Here is a 17847-nt window from a genome sequence, read left to right as displayed (position 1 = left end):
ACAGGTATGGTGGGCTCACTGAACAGAACAGGTATGCAGCCAGGAACAAGCTAAGCCTAACTAATCTTTCCCTATGAGAGACAGTCTGCAGCAGCTCACCCTACTCTCACTAACGCAGGCACACGAGTGAGCTTAATGGCCGCCGCTGCCTGCCTTTTATTAGGGGGGGAGTGGCTCCAGGGGCTAGTGTAGCCTAATTGGCTACACTGGGCATGCTGACTGTGATGTAGAGGGTCAAAGTTGACCCTCATGGTGCATTATGGGGCGAACCGAACTTCCGCAAAACTTCGCCTGCGGGACGCGAACGCGAACCACTGAAGTTCGCATGGAACCGTTCGCAGGCGAACCGTTCGGCCCAACTCTAGTGCCCACAACAGCACTGCAAAGTAATTTATGTTCTGAAGTGCACTGCCATGGGATAACCCTCTGCATTATACAGCAGGCCTCTTGCGCATAGCGGTTGCAGGTTACCTTGGTATCCAAGCCAATATTGGATGGAAATACAAGCAGTCGAGTCCATCACGCCCACCCACCCAATGAGGAGTGACTTGGGGGTACCCCACGCTCACCCATGCACAGGATATGCTCATAGTGAGCCATCAAAGTGCTGGACAGCGGTGGTGTGTCCCACACCCCTGTCCCCACCAACACAACATTCCCATTCATGCAGTGTTGCTGACACAACATGGAGTCCACCAGGAGACTTCCACAGACACTGAGAAGTCTGCAGTAATGGCTTGTGCAACGATTGGTGCGGTTTTCACTGCCTAATCAGTTTGAATCTTTTACCACTAGAGGTGTAGCGAATGGTTCGCCGGCGAAAGGTTCCAGGCGAACTTAGGGGGTTCGCGTTCGCCTGCACCAGGCGAACTTTTGCGGAAGTTCGATTCGCCCCATAATGCACTATGCGGGTCAACTTTGACCCTCTGCATCACAGTCAGCAGGCACATTGTAGCCATTCAGGCTACACTAAGCCCTGGAGCCCCACCCCCCCTTATATAAGGCAGCCTCCGGCGGCCATTACACTCACTCGTGTGCCTGCTAGTGAGAGGAAAGGGACAGCTGCTGCAGACTTTTTCTCCTAGGGACAGAGTAGTTAGGTTCTAGGCTGCTTTGCTTGCTCCTGACTGATTATTATTGCTTTTAAAGCACCCAGCAACAGCTCTTTTCAGAGCTCAACCTGTACATTTTTTTTCTGTGTGTCAAACTGACACTTTTGTTGCATGCACAGCCTTGCTAATTGATAGTGTGTGTGCCACTGCCAGCAGCCCAGCACATTCAGTGACTACCTGTGTGTGTGACAGGGAGCTGCACATTGTACTACCCAGTACTGCATATACCCCAGTACCTGTTGTGTTTACTTAACCCACCTCATCACTGTATATACCTAGCTTTGTGTTGAGTGAACCCAGCTCACTGCATCTAACTACCCAGTACCTGTTGTGTTTACTTAACCCACCTCATCACTGCATATACCTAGCGTTGTGTTGAGTGAACCCAGCTCACTGCATCTAACTACCTGTTGTGTTGAGTGAGAACCCACCTCACTGCATCTTAAGTACCTTTACTGTTGAGTGAACCCAGCTCACTGCATCTAACTACCCAGTACCTGTTGTGTTTACTTAATCCACCTCATCACTGCATATACCTAGCGTTGTGTTGAGTGAACCCAGCTCACTGCATCTAACTACCTGTTGTGTTGAGTGTGAACCCACCTGGCCACCTCGCTGCATGTAACTACCTGTTGTGTTGAGTGAGAACCCACCTCACTGCATCTTAAGTACCTTTACTGTTGAGTGAACCCAGCTCACTGCATCTAACTACCCAGTACCTGTTGTGTTTACTTAACCCACCTCATCACTGCATATACCTAGCGTTGTGTTGAGTGAACCCAGCTCACTGCATCTAACTACCTGTTGTGTTGAGTGAGAACCCACCTGGCCACCTCACTGCATCTAACTACCTGTTGTGTTGAGTAGGAACCCACCTCACTGCATCTTAAGTACCTTAACTGTTGAGTGAACCCAGCTCACTGCATCTAACTACCCAGTACCTGTTATGTTTACTTAACCCACCTCATCACTGCATATACCTAGCGTTGTGTTGAGTGAACCCAGCTCACTGCATCTAACTACCTGTTGTGTTGAGTGTGAACCCACCTGGCCACCTCGCTGCATCTAACTACCTGTTGTGTTGAGTGAGAACCCACCTCACTGCATCTTAAGTACCTTTACTGTTGAGTGAACCCAGCTCACTGCATCTAACTACCCAGTACCTGTTGTGTTTACTTAACCCACCTCATCACTGCATATACCTAGCGTTGTGTTGAGTGAACCCAGCTCACTGCATCTAACTACCTGTTGTGTTGAGTGTGAACCCACCTGGCCACCTCGCTGCATGTAACTACCTGTTGTGTTGAGTGAGAACCCACCTCACTGCATCTTAAGGACCTTTACTGTTGAGTGAACCCAGCTCACTGCATCTAACTACCCAGTACCTGTTGTGTTTACTTAACCCACCTCATCACTGCATATACCTAGCGTTGTGTTGAGTGAACCCAGCTCACTGCATCTAACTACCTGTTGTGTTGAGTGTGAACCCACCTGGCCACCTCGCTGCATGTAACTACCTGTTGTGTTGAGTGAGAACCCACCTCACTGCATCTTAAGTACCTTTACTGTTGAGTGAACCCAGCTCACTGCATCTAACTACCTGTTGTGTTGAGTGAGAACCCACCTCACTGCATATAGCTAGCATACCCCCGAGATGGACAAAATGGACAAACCAGGTAGAGTAAGAGGTAGAGGCAGACCCAGAGGAAGGCCACCAGGCACCGGCAGGTCTGTGGCTGTGCGAGGTGGTGTTGCTGTGATTTCGTGCAGACCTGCCCCAAAATACAGTGCTCAGAAGAAGGCACGTGCCATCACTTCCCAAAATCGTGAGGAGGTGATTGAGTATTTAACACAGAACACCTCATCTCCCGCAGCCACCAGCGCTACAACAAGCACCACATCCGCTGCATTTGACACTTCGCAGGAGTTATTTGGTGGTAATGATGAAATATTTGATTCCCAGCCACTACTGCAACAACAACAAGAAGGCGCAGGTACACCACCTCCTACGTCTGAGTTAGGTGGCGATAGTATGAACATAACGTGTGTGGATGGGGATGATGGTGGACCACCTGAAGTTGGTGCACTTGAGGAGGTGTCTGAGGAAAGCGCAGTTGGCCAGGAGGATTATGATGACGATTATACGGATACCACATATGTTCCCGGTAGAGGAGATGACCAGGTGGACAGTTCAAAGGAGGAGTCAGAGAGGAGTAGGAGGAGACGACTCCATGATAGAAGCAGAGGGAGCTCGTCCTCAGAAACAGCTGGGGGCAGTGTCCGGCGCCATGTATCGCCAGCTATGGCCAGCCAGCACACATGCCCTTCAACGTCAGCTGCTGATGCCACCCTAGCGCCATCACCCCAGGGGGGTTCAGCGGTTTGGAAATTTTTTAACGTGTGTGTCTCAGATCGGAGCAAAGCCATCTGTTGTCTCTGCCAGCAAAAATTGAGCCGTGGAAAGGCCAACTCTCACGTAGGGACAAGTGCCTTACGAAGGCACCTGGAGAGAAGGCACAAACAGCTATGGCAAGAACACCTGAGGAAAAGCAGCACCCCTCAAAAGACAAGCCACCCTCCTTCTCCTCTTCCTCCTTCAGGTGCATCGTCTTCATCCACTTTCTCCCTTGCACCTTCACAGCCACCCTCCTCCACACCGCCTCTTCCCTTGAGCAGTTCCTTCTCCTCTGCCCACAGCAGTACCCAGCTGTCCGTGAAGGAAGTATTTGAGCGGAAGAAGCAAATGTCTGCCTGTCACCCTCTTGCCCGGCGTCTGACAGCTGGTGTGGCGGAACTATTAGCTCGCCAGCTATTACCATACAAGCTGGTGGAGTCGGAGGCTTTCCGTAAGTTTGTGGCCATTGGTACACCACAGTGGAAGATACCAGGCCGCAATTATTTTTCACAAAAGGCCATACCCAAACTGTACCGTGCAGTTGAGAGGCAAGTGGTGTCATCTCTGGCACACAGCGTTGGGTCAAGGGTCCACCTGACCACGGATGCCTGGTCTGCCAAGCACGGGCAGGGCCACTACATTACATACACAGCCCATTGGGTCAACCTGGTGACTGATGGCAGCAAGCAGGGAGTACGTGGCTGCGCAGAGGACCGACTTGTCACACCTCCACGGCTTTCAGGCAGGCCTCCAGCCACCTCCTCTCCACCTGCTATCACCGCTTTGCTGTCGTCATCCTCCTCCTCCTCCTTGGCTGGTGCCGCCATCTCCTCTCCAGCTCCACAGCCCCAGCACCCCAGGGCCTATGCTGCATGCCAGGTGCGACGGTGTCATGCAGTGTTAGACATGTCTTGCCTGAAAGCGGAGAGTCACACTGGAGCAGCTCTCCTGGCTGCTCTTAACAAACAGGTGGAGCAATGGCTGACCCCGCACAAGCTTGAGATCGGCAACATGGTGTGTGACAACGGCAGCAATCTCATTGCTGCGTTGAATTTGGGAAAGCTGACACACATACCCTGCATGGCACATGTGCTTAATCTAGTCGTGCAAAGATTTGTGTCCAAGTACCCAGGCTTAGAGGACATCCTGAAGCAGGCCAGGAAGTTGTGTGGGCATTTCAGGCGCTCTTACAAGGCCATGGCACGCTTTGCGGACATTCAGCGTAGAAACAACTTGCCGGTGAGACGCCTGATTTGCGATAGCCCGACTCGCTGGAATTCCACCCTGCTGATGTTCTCTCGCCTGCTAGACCAGGAGAAAGCCGTCACCCAGTACCTGTATCATTACAGTACAAGGACACAATCTGTGAGGATGGGGATGTTGTGGCCCAACAACTGGACACTGATGCGAAATGCATGCAGGGTCATGGAGCCATTTGATGAGGTGACCAAACTGGTGAGTCGCGATGAGGGCACCATCAGTGACTTGATCCCCTACGCCTACTTCCTGGAGCGTGCCGTGCGTAGGGTGGTGGATACAGCTGTGGAGGAGCGTGAATAAGAAGAGTTAGGGCAGCAGGAGTCGTGGGAGCCATTTACACACGAACCCGATGTTTCCACAACACCGGCGGCAGCACAGAGGGGGGAGGAAGAGGAAGAAGAGGAGTCGTGTGGGGAAGGAGAAGAGTCAGACTCTGATGATGGTGATGATGAGGAAGGTGTTTCTATGGAAGAGGAAGAGGCGGCGGAAGGAGAACAACCGCGGCAGCCATCACAGGGGGCTTCTGCTGCTCCACGTTTCTGTGGTATTGTTTGTGGCTGGGGGGAGGAAGAGCAGTTGCGTCCTGTCACTGAGGAAGAGCTAGAGGAGATGGAGAGTACGTCTGCATCCAGCTTTGTGCAGATGTCCTCTTTCATGTTGTCCAGCCTGTTGAGGGACCCCCGTATCAAAAAACTCAAGACGAATGACCTGTACTGGGTGGCCACGCTACTAGACCCTCGGTACAGGCACAAAGTGGCGGACCTCTTAGCAACTCAACAAAAGGCGGAAAGGATGCAGCACTTGCAGAACAAGCTGTCGATGATGCTTTACAATGCATTTAAGGGTGATGTGGCTGCACAACGCAATCAAGGTACCACTGGCGGTAACCCTCCTCCTCCCAAGTCCACGCAGGCAAGAACAGGATGCTCCAGCGATCTCAGGGTGATGTCGGACATGCGGACGTTCTTTAGTCCAACTCCTCGCCATAGTCCTTCCGGATCCACCCTCCACCAACGCCTGGACCGGCAGGTAGCCGACTACCTGGCCTTGAGTGTGGATGTAGACTCTGCGAAAAGCGACGATGAACCCTTGGACTACTGGTTGCGCAGGCTTGACCTGTGGCCAGAGCTGTCCCAATTTGCCATACAACTTCTCTCTTGCCCTGCCGCAAGCGTCCTGTCAGAAAGGACCTTCAGTGCAGCTGGAGGCATAGTTACTGAGAAGAGAAGTCACCTAAGTCACGACAGTGTTCAGTACCTGACCTTTATCAAAATGAGGAATGGATCACGGAGGGCTACTGCACGACCGAAGACTAAGTCAGTCCCCACACACAGCATCTCTGCCTGCAGGCCGCATGACTGCCTTCTCCGCCACTACCAACAGGGTCCAGGACTCTAGGCGGATTCCTGAATTTTTAAGGCCGCTGCTAGCAGCGGCCGCTACACTAATTTTTCTGGTGCGTGTACATGTGCCCATCCCCCTTCGTGATCATTACCTTGCCGCGGTGAAGGGGCTTGCGCATCACAATGAAGCAATGACTGCCGACTATTTGAGTGTCTCGGGTGGGGGTGGCACACAAAAGATAATAAGGTCGTTTCTTCATTGTGGTCAGACCAAATTTGATCAGCTGGACAGTCACTGTTCTGTCATTCAGCTACATCAGCCGGGTGAGCATATGGGCTGAAAAGCCACCATCACCTGCACTCTTGTCACGGTGCGCACCAGTCCAGCACGGCCGTCACTACACAAACGGCTGTTTGCAGTCACTGCATACCTTTCACTGCATCTGTGACTGCACATTATACCTGGCAGTCAGTGCATAACTTGCACTTGAATGGATACACTTGTAAACAATTTAAAAATACAACCATGTAAACTTTCAAACAATTTAAAAATACAACCATCTATCATTTTCAAAAAATGTAAAAAAAAGGGCAAAAAAACATGCCCTCCGTAAAACATTCTTGGCAAATGCTTTCGACTTGGTTTGTCTTCCGCTGGCTCAAGGGTCCATCTGACCACAGATGCCTGGTCTGCAAAGCACGGTCAGGGCAGCTACAGCATGGGTCTCAGCAGGCTCCCACTTCGGGCCGGAATCCAACCTTCATTCCCCGCGGTGACAATGGCAGACTTGCCCTCCATAACGGATTCCCGTTAAAGGATTTAAAGTTAATTCATTTCAATTAGGGCCGCAAAAGGTCCTCCTGAGTCCTGTATTGTTATTTTTGGTCACTACCTCGGGGCGGGCGTGCATGCCTGCCTGCCTCTCTCCTTGCCTGGATGTGTGGTGGTAGACGTTGATCAGGCTCCAACTCCGGAACGCAATACAAGAGGTAGCTCGTCCTCAGAAACAGCTGCAGTGTCCGGCGCCATGTATCGCCCGCTATGGCCAGACAGCCAACATGCCCTTCAACCTCAGCTGCTGATGCCACCGTAGCGCCATCAGCCCAGGGGGGCTCAGCGGTTTGGAAATTTTTTAACGTGTGTGTCTCAGATCGGAGCAAAGCCATCTGTTGTCTCTGCCAGCAAAAATTGAGCCATGGAAAGGCCAACTGTCACGTAGGGACAATTGCTTTACGAAGGCACCTGGAGAGAAGGCACAAACAGCTATGATTGGCAAGAACACCTGAGGAAAAGCAGCACCCCTCAAAAGACAAGGTGCGGAGAACAACCGCGGCAGCCGTCACAGGGGGCTTCTGCTGCTCCACGTTCCCATGGTATTGTTCGTGGCTGGGGGAGGAAGAATGGATACACTTTTAAACTATTTAAAAATACAATTATCTAAACTTTCAAACAATTTAAAAATACAACCATGTAAACTTTCAAACAATTTAAAAATACAACCATCTATCATTTTCAAAAAATGTAAAAAAAAGGGCAAAAAAACTTGCCCTCCGTAAAACATTCTTGGCAAATGCTTTCGACTTGGTTTGTCTTCCGCTGGCTCAAGGGTCCATCTGACCACAGATGCCTGGTCTGCAAAGCACGGTCAGGGCAGCTACAGCATGGGTCTCAGCAGGCTCCCACTTCGGGCCGGAATCCAACCTTCATTCCCCGCGGTGACAATGGCAGACTTGCTCTCCATAACGGATTCCTGTTAAAGGATTTAAAGTTAATTCATTTCAAATACACAGCAGGGCCTCGAAAGTCCGCCTCCTGTATTGTTATTTTTGGTCACTACCTCGGGGCGGGCGTGCATGCCTGCCTGCTGCCCTCCTTGGATGTGTAGTGGTAGCCGTTTCTCAGGCTCCACACCGGATTCCATCCCTCATTCCCCGGTCATTACCCGGGGTCACAAATGGCAGACTTGCCCACCTCCATATGATTCTCGTGAAAGGAATGTGGTGTCATCTTTGCCCGCTATAACTGGTTCTCATTAAAGGATTTAAAGTACATTCATTTCAAATACACAGCAGGGCCTCGAAAGTCCTCCTCCTGTATTGTTATTTTTGGTCACTACCTCGGGGCGGGCGGGCATGCATGCCTGCCCGCTGCCCTCCTTGGATGTGTAGTGGTAGCCGTTGCTCAAGCTCCACACCGGATTCAAACCCCTCATTCCCCGGCCATTAGCCGGGGTCACAATGGCAGACTTACCCGCCTCCACAGGATTCTCGGTACTGAACAAGTACACAGCAAGTAGAAAATGTAATTTAAAAACAAAACGTAAGCTTTTTAACAATGCCATGGAAAGTTGAGAAGGAAGTCACACATTACCTGACATCACTGAGTGAGGAAGAGCAATCTCGCCATGTTGCGCAGTAGTCCAGCATGGCCGTCACTACACAAACAGCTGTTTGCGGTGCGTTACACAGTGAGTTTGGTGTGTCAGTGTGAAGCAGTACTCTAATTACACTCCCTGATTGATGTATACACATGCAAGTTGTTTGAAAGCATGTTAGGCCTGCAATTTAGCATTCAATGTGATTTTTGCCCTTAAAACGCTGCTTTGCGTCACATCCAGATTTTTCCCTGGGACTTTTGGCATGTATCCCACTCCGCCATGCCCCCCTCCAGGTGTTAGACCCCTTGAAACATCTTTTCCATCACTTTTGTGGCCAGCATAATTTTTTCTATTTTTCAAAGTTCGCCTCCCCATTGAAGTCTATTGTGGTTCGCAAACTTTTCCGCGAACCGAACCTTCCGCGGAAGTTTGCGAACCCGGTTCGCGAACCGAAAATCTGAGGTTCTCGACATCTCTATTTACCTCCACAGGTAAAGGTGATGTTACTGTCGGGACCACACATGTTGTAGTACACTTTTGATTACAGTTATGTACAGTGGAGTTGCTGACATGATCGAGATATTGTGATTATCACAATCACTTTGTACCTTTGGTGTTCAGTCACAGTTTGACATTGTTGCTGTGTATACACTAATGGGGTGGATCCCTCAATAGCCATGGGTGGCCCCTGACCTTCTCTGCACTCTATTTATATGCACCACACAATGTAAAAATTTATGTTTGCCTGCACCTATCTGATGAAGGGGACCCACTATGGCCCGAAACAACACTTCAGCATTGAAACTACCACGGTGTGCTAACCTAATTGTGAATTTTTGCAGTATTTTCTTGGTGTTGCTTGGCACCTTGGTTATGCACCCACTCTAAAAGTAAGCACTCTAAAAGTAAGGTGTGCAAAGCCAAAAAATTACTTTATTCATAGACTTTGTCAGGCTTGTGACAAACTAATGTGGCAGAGTCTATAAATAAAGGAGGATCCAGCAGCAGGAAGATAGTTGAGCATTAACATCTATAGATGATGGACCTCCTCCAGAGGCTCTTCAAGCAGTCTAACAAGACAGCGATCAACAGCAACCAAACTGTAATCAACACAAGGAGAAGTGGATCCAAGCAGAAGGGAGGATACATCATACAGACTGATGAAGTGGCTGATGAAGATGGGTATTACAGAGAAGAACACTAAGGATTCTTGTTGTAAACTCCAATATGTACAGAATAGGTACCAAGAAACTTTCAGGAGACCCCTGTACACATTAGATGGGGTAGGGGTCTTACGCGAGGTCATCAAAGGTATACTTATGAAATAGCGGCCGGGAGATTTGGGCGCAGGATAAAGCCGACATATGGCTTACCCTGCTCCTGCACAAGGAACATCCTGGCTGCATTAATTACTATTCCCCCCTCCAGGCTGGATAGTGGGGAATGATGCTATTAGGCTTCCAGCTGTTGCTGGCGGCCAAATTACAGTGTTTTAAAAGTAATTTGAGCTAAGTCTTTTGACGGCGCCCAAATTACTCACTGAGTGCAGCTATAGCCGTAATTCTTATTACAGCCTATGGTGGCGCAGGCTGTGCACAGATCTCCTGTGCTGTTGTACCAGCGCTCGCATCAGGGACCATATGCCTTCAGTGAACTGAGCACATAAGCTGTATTTACCAATAATGTACCAACTCACACCCTGTTAAACTGATTTTTCTATAAGCTGCCGTCTCCCTCAGCCTCCTCTGCTAAATTATCGCCAACATAAGGGATTTTAATACCCCAATATTAATTATTAACTAAACAACATAGATAACAAGGATCTCTTAATTGATGTGATTTTCGGTTAGATTTGAAATGCCTGCTGTTTATATATATTGGATATGCAAACAAAAGCTTATTGTGATGTACAGAGCTGAACTAAGAGATGTGTCTTTTTCTGTTCAGAAGTGAAATTACATTTTAAAGAAATGAAGATATTTTGCATTACAGTGACATCTAGCGAGATAAAAAGGTAATATTTATGCCTATAAATTACTGTACGTAAAATAAACAAGTTCATGGTGAAAAACGATCTTAGTTAGAGGTCACTACTTCTGATTTGGTTACTACTCTTTCAATATTTATTACCATAGCCACATTTAAAAGAGAACCTGAACTAAAAAATAAAAGTCAAAATAAACATGCACAGGTCATACTTACATCCTGTGTAGTCTACTTCTCAATCTCTTTCTCATCTCCTGCGTCCTGTTCGGCCACTGTGATCAATGGAATTCTCTGTCTTACATTTTAAAAATGGCTATTACCCCACAACAGCTTCCTGGTCAGCACACTGTTAAACTGTAATATCACCCACTTGAGCCATAGGGAAACATGGACATTACCTTCTACAGTTGTAACTGACAGCTGCTGATATATAACTGACAGCAACTGGTATGTTTCAGTTCTGACAAAATATTGTCAGAACTGGAAGGGATCACTGTAAGAAGAAAATGGTGAGCTTCTGAGAGGAACTGATGGTGAGGTTAATATGTAATATTCATTTGCAGCTACGTCATGTGTTTATTTTAAATAATTTTACTCGCTTCAGGTTCCCTTTAAGCCACATGTACAGTGGCTTGCAAAAGTATTCGGCCCCCTTGCAGTTTTCCACATTTTGTCACATTACTGCCACAAACATGAATCAATTTTATTGGAATTCCACGTGAAAGACCAATACAAAGTGGTATACATGTGAGAAGTGGAACAAAAATCATACATGATTCCAAACATTTTTTACAAATCAATAACTGCAAAGTGGGGTGTGCGTAATTATTCAGCCCCCTTTGGTCTGAGTGCAGTCAGTTGCCCATAGACATTGCCTGATGAGTGCTAATGACTAAATAGAGTGCACCTGTGTGTAATCTAATGTCAGTACAAATACAGCTGCTCTGTGACAGCCTCAGAGGTTGTCTAAGAGAATATTAGGAGCAACAACACCATAAAGTCCAAAGGACACACCTGACAGGTCAGGGATAAAGTTATTGAGAAATTTAACCACTTAAGGACTGCAGTCATAAAACCCCTTAAGGACCAGAACCTTTTTTTCCATTCAGACCACTGCAGCTTTAACGGTTTATTGCTCGCTCATACAACCTACCACCTAAATGAATTTTACCTCCTTTTCTTGTCACTAATACAGCTTTCCTTTGGTGCTATTTGATTGCTGCTGCGATTTTTACTTTTTATTATATTCATCAAAAAAGACATACATTTTGTCAAAAAAATTGCTTTTTTTAATTTCTGTGCTGACATTTTTCAAATAAAGTAAAATTTCCTATACATTTGAGCGCGGACGTTATTCTGCTACATGTCTTTGATTAAAAAAAAACCATTCAGTGTATATTTATTGGTTTGGGTAAAAGTTATAGCGTTTACAAACTATGGTGCAAAAAGTGAATTTTCCCATTTTGAAGCATCTCCGACTTTTCTGAGCACCTGTCATGTTTTATGAGGTGCTAAAATTCCAGGATAGTATAAATACCCCCCAAATGACCCCATTTTGGAAAGAAGACATCCCAAAGTATTCACTGAGAGGCATGGTGAGTTCATAGAAGATTTTATTTTTTGTCACAAGTTAGTGGAAAATGACACTTTGTGACAAAAAAAAGGAAAAAAAAAAGTTTCCATTTCTTCTAACTTGCGACAAAAAAAAATGAAATCTGCCACGGACTCACTATGCTCCTCTCTGAATACCTTGAAGTGTCTACTTTCCAAAATGGGGTCATTTGTGGGGTGTGTTTACTGTCCTGGCATTTTGGGGAGTGCTAAATTGTAAGCACCCCTGTAAAGCCTAAAGGTGCTCATTGGACTTAGGGCCCCTTAGCGCAGTTAGGCTGCAAAAAATGCCACACATGTGGTATTGCCGTACTCAGGAGAAGTAGTATAATGTGTTTTGGGGTGTATTTTTACACATACCCATGCTGGGTGGGAGAAATATCTCTGTAAATGACAATTTTTTTTACACACAATTGTCCATTTACAGAGATATTTCTCCCACTCAGCATGGGTATGTGTAAAAATACACCCCAAAACACATTATACTACTTCTCCTGAGTACGGCGATACCACATGTGTGGCACTTTTTTGCACCCTAACTGCGCTAAGGGGCCCAAAGTCCAATGAGTACCTTTAGGATTTCACAGGCCATTTTGCGACATTTGGTTTCAAGACTACTCCTCACAGTTTAGGGCCCCTAAAATGCCAGGGCAGTATAGGAACCCCACAAATGACCCCATTTTAGAAAGAAGACACCCCAAGGTATTCCGTTAGGAGTATGGTGAGTTCATAGAAGATTTTATTTTTTGTCACAAGTAAGCGGAAATTTATTTTAATTGGTTTTTTTTCACAAAGTGTCATTTTCTGCTAACTTGTGACAAAAAATAAAATCTTCTATGAACTCACCATACTCCTAACGGAATACCTTGGGGTGTCTTCTTTCTAAAATGGGGTCATTTGTGGGGTTCCTATACTGCCCTGGCATTTTAGCGGCCCAAAACCGTGAGGAGTAGTCTTGAAACCAAATGTCGCAAAATGACCTGTGAAATCCTAAAGGTACTCATTGGACTTTGGGCCCCTTAGCGCAGTTAGGGTGCAAAAAAATGTCACACATGTGGTACCGCTGTACTCAGGAGAGGTAGTATAATGTGTTTTGTGGTGTATTTTTACACATACCCATGCTGGGTGGGAGAAATATCTCTGTAATTGACAATTTTTTGATATTTTTTTTTACACACAATTGTCCATTTACAGAGAGATTTCTCCCACCCAGCATGGGTATGTGTAAAAATACACCCCAAAACACATTATACTACTTCTTCTGAGTACGGCGATACCACATGTGTGACACTTTTTTGCAACCTAGGTGCGCCAAGGGGCCTAACGTCCTATTCACAGGTCATTTTGAGGCATTTGGATTCTAGACTACTCCTTACGGTTTAGGGCCCCTAAAATGCAAGGACAGTATAGGAACCCCACAAGTGACCCCACTTTAGAAAGGAGACACCCCGAGGTATTCTGTTAGGAGTATGGTGAGTTCATAGAAGATTTTTTTTTGTCACAAGTTAGCGGAAATTGACACTTTGTGAAAAAAAAAACAATACAAATCAATTTCCGCTAACTTGTGACAAAAAATAAAATCTTCTATGAACTCGTCATACACCTAACAGAATACTTTGGGGTGTCTTCTTTCTAAAATGGGGTCACTTGTGGGGTTCCTATATTGCCCTGGCATTTTAGGGGCCCTAAACTGTGAGGAGTAGTCTTGAACCCAAATGTCGCAAAATGACCTGTGAAATCCTAAAGGTACTCATTGCACTTTGGGTCCCTTAGCGCAGTTAGGCTGCAAAAAAGTGCCACACATGTTGTACTGCCATGCTCAGAAGAAGTAGTATAATGTGTTTTGTGGTGTATTTTTACATATACCCATGCTGGGTGGGAGAAATATCTCTGTAAATGACATATATTAGATTTTTTTTACACACAATTGTCCATTTACAGAGAGATTTCTCCCATCCAGCATGGGTATGTGTAAAAACACACCCCAAAACACATTATACTACTTCTCCTGAGTACGGGGATATGACATGTGCGACACTTTTTTGCAGCCTAGGTGCGCTAAGGGGCCCAACGTCCTATTCACAGGTCATTTTGAGGCATTTGTTTTCTAGACTACTCCTCACGGTTTAGGGCCCCTAAAATGCCATGGCAGTATAGGAACGCCACAAGTGACCCCATTTTAGAAAGAAGACACCCCAAGGTATTCCGTTAGGTGTATGGTGAGTTCATAGAAGATCTTATTTTTTATCACAAGTTAGTGAAAAATGAAACTTTGTGAAAAAACAATAAAAATCAATTTCCGCTAACTTTTGACAAAAAATAAAATCTTCTATGAATGCTTCATGCACCTAACAAAATACCTTGGGGTGTCTTTTTTCTAAAAATGGGTCACTTGTGGAGTTCCTATACTGCCCTGGCATTTTACGGGCCCAAAACCGTGAGTAGTCTGGAAACCAAATGTCTCAAAATGACTGTTCAGGGGTATAAGCATCTGCAAAATTTGATGGCAGGTGGTCTATGAGGGGGCGAATTTTGTGGAACCGGTCATAAGCAGGGTGGCCTCTTACATGACAGGTTGTATTGGGCCTGATCTGATGGATAGGAGTGCTAGGGGGGTGACAGGAGGGGATTGATGGGTGTCTCAGGGGGTGGTTAGAGGGGAAAATAGATGCAATCAATGCACTGGGGAGGTGATCGGAAGGGGGTCTGAGGGGGATCTGAGGGTTTGGCCGAGTGATCAGGAGCCCTCACGGGGCAAATTAGGGCCTGATTTGATGGGTAGGTGTGTTAGGGGGTGACAGGTGGTGGCAGGAGGTGATTGATGGGTGTCTCAAGGTGTGATTAGTGAGGGGGAATAGATGCAAGCAATGCACTGGCGAGGTGATCAGGGCTGGGGTCTGAGGGCGTTTTGAGGGTGTGGGCGGGTAATTGGGTGCCCTAGGGGCAGATAGGGGTCTAATCTGATGGGTAGCAGTGACAGGTGGTGACAGGGGGTGATTGATGGGTAATTAGTGGGTGTTTAGAGGAGAGAACAGATGTAAACAGTGCACTTGGGAGGTGATCTGACGTCGGGTCTGCAGGCGATCTAATAATGTGGGTGGGTGATCAGATTGCCCGCAAGGGGCAGGTTAGGGGCTGATAGATGGGTGGCAGTGACAGGGGGTGATTGATGGGTGGCAGTGACGGGGGTGATTGATAGGTGATTGACAGGTGATCAGTGGGTTATTACAGGGAAGAACAGATGTAAATAATGCACTGGCACATTGATAAAGGGGGGGGGGGGTCTGAGGGCAATCTGAGCGTGTGGGCAGGTGATTGGGTGCCCGCAAGGGGCAGATTAGGGTGTAATCTGATGGGTAACAGTGACAGGTGGTGATAGGGGGTGATTGATGGGTAATTAGTAGGTGTTTAGAGGAGAGAACAGATGTAAACAGTGCACTTGGGAGGTGATCTGACGTCGGGTCTGCAGGCGATCTAATGGTGTGGGTGATCAGATTGCCCACAAGGGGCAGGTTAGGGGCTGATTGATGGGTGGCAGTGACAGGGGGTGATTGATGGGTGGCAGTGACAGGGGGTGATTGATAGGTGATCAGTGGGTTATTATAGGGAAGAACAGATGTAAATAATGCACTGGCGAATTGATAAGGGGGGGTCTGAGGGAAATCTGAGCGTGTGGGCGGGTGATTGGGTGCCCGCAGGGGGCAGATTAGGGTCTAATCTGATGGGTAACAGTGACAGGTGGTGATAGGGGGTGATTGAAGGGTAATTAGTGGGTGTTTAGAGGAGAGAACAGATGTAAACAGTGCACTTGGGAGGTGATCTGACGTCGGGTCTGCAGGCAATCTAATGGTGTGGGTGGGTGATCAGATTGCCCGCAAGGGGCAGGTTAGGGGCTGATTGATGGGTGGCAGTGACAGGGGGTAATTGATGGGTGATTGACAGGTGATCAGGGGGGATAGATGCACACAGTACACAGGGGGGAGGGTCGGGGGGGGGGGTCTGAAGAGAATCTGAGGGGTGGGGGGGGTGATCAGGAGTCCCCAGGGGGCAGTTTAGAGTTTAGGGACTAAAAAAAAAATAGCGTTGACAGATAGTGACAGGGAGTGATTGATGGGTGATTAGGGGGGTGATTGGGTGCAAACAGTGGTCTGGGCGGGGGGGGGGGGGTTTGAGGGGTGCTGTGGGGGATCAGGGGGCAGATCAGTGTGTTTGGGTGCAGACTAGGGTGGCTGCAGCCTGCCCTGGTGGTCCCTCGGACACTGGGACCACCAGGGCAAGAGGCAGCCTGTATAATACACTTTGTAAACATTACAAAGCGTATTATACGCTTCCTAAGCGGAGATCGTCGGGTTAACAACCCGCCGGTGCTTCCGATTGGCCGGCGGGTTGACGTCGTAGGTGGGCCGAGCCTGTTGCCGGCGGATGCGCGCACAACCCAGCGCGCGATCCCCGGCAAAACAGTGCCCCTGGACCCGACGCCATTCTGCGTTACGTGGTCCTGGGGCTGCCACTTTGCCGCTGCCAATATGCAGTAGGCGGTCGGCAAGTGGTTAAAGCAGGCTTAGGCTACAAAAAGATTTCCAAAGCCTTGAACATCACAACGGAGCACTGTTCAAGCAATCATTCAGAAAATGGAGTATGGCACAACTGTAAACCTGCCAAGACAAGGCCGTGTACCTAAACTCACAGGCCGAACAAGGAGAGTGCTGGTCAGAAATGCAGTCAAGAGGCCCATGGTGACTCTGGACGAGCTGCAGAGATTTACAGCTCAGGTGGGGGAATCTGTCCATAGGACAACTATTAGTCATGCACTGCACAAAATTGGCTCTTATGGAAGAGTGACAAGAAGAAAGCCATTGTTAACCGAAAAGCATAAGAAGGCCCGTTTGCAGTTTGCCACAAGCTATGTGGGGGACACAGCAAACATGTGGAAGAAGGCTCTCTGGTCAGATGAGACCAAAATGGAACTTTTTGGCCAAAATGCAAAACGCTATGTGTGGCGGAAAACTAACACTGCACATCACTCAGAACACACCATCCCCACTGTCAAATATGGTGGTGGCAGCATCATGCTCTGGGGGTGCTTCTCTTCAGCAGGGACAGGGAAGCTGGTCAAAGTTGATGGGGAGATGGATGGAGCCAAATACAGGGCAATCTTGGAAGAAAACCTCTTGGAGTCTGCAAAAGACTTGAGACTGGGGCGGAGGTTCACCTTCCAGCAGGACAACGACCCTAAAGATAAAGCCAGGGCAACAATGGAATGGTTTAAAACAAAACAGATCCATGTGTTAGAATAACCCAGTCAAAGTCCACATCTAAATCCAATCGAGAATCTGTGGCAAGATCTGAAAACTGCTGTTCACAAACGCTGTCCATCTAATCTGACTGAGCTGGAGCTGTTTTGCAAAGAAGAATGGGCAAGGATTTCAGTCTCTAGATGTGCAAAGCTGGTAGAGACATACCCTAAAAGACTGGCAGCTGTAATTGCAGCAAAAGGTGGTTCTACAAAGTATTGACTCAGGGGGCTGAATAATTACGCCCACCCCACTTTGCAGTTATTGATTTGTAAAAAATGTTTGGAATAATGTATGATTTTCGTTCCACTTCTCACGTGTTCACCACTTTTTATTGGCCTTTCACGTGGAATTCCAATATTGATTCATGTTTGTGGCAGTAATGTGACAAAATGTGGAAAACTTCAAGGGGGCCAAATACTTTTGCAAGCCACTGTACATGGTGTAATTATGTTATTTTAATGCTGT

Source organism: Hyperolius riggenbachi, chromosome 5, assembly GCF_040937935.1.
Source record: "Hyperolius riggenbachi isolate aHypRig1 chromosome 5, aHypRig1.pri, whole genome shotgun sequence".
In the NCBI taxonomy this organism is placed as follows: Eukaryota; Metazoa; Chordata; class Amphibia; order Anura; family Hyperoliidae; genus Hyperolius; species Hyperolius riggenbachi.
The sequence above is the reverse complement of the archived record's forward strand: the minus strand, read 5'-3'. Positions refer to the sequence as shown.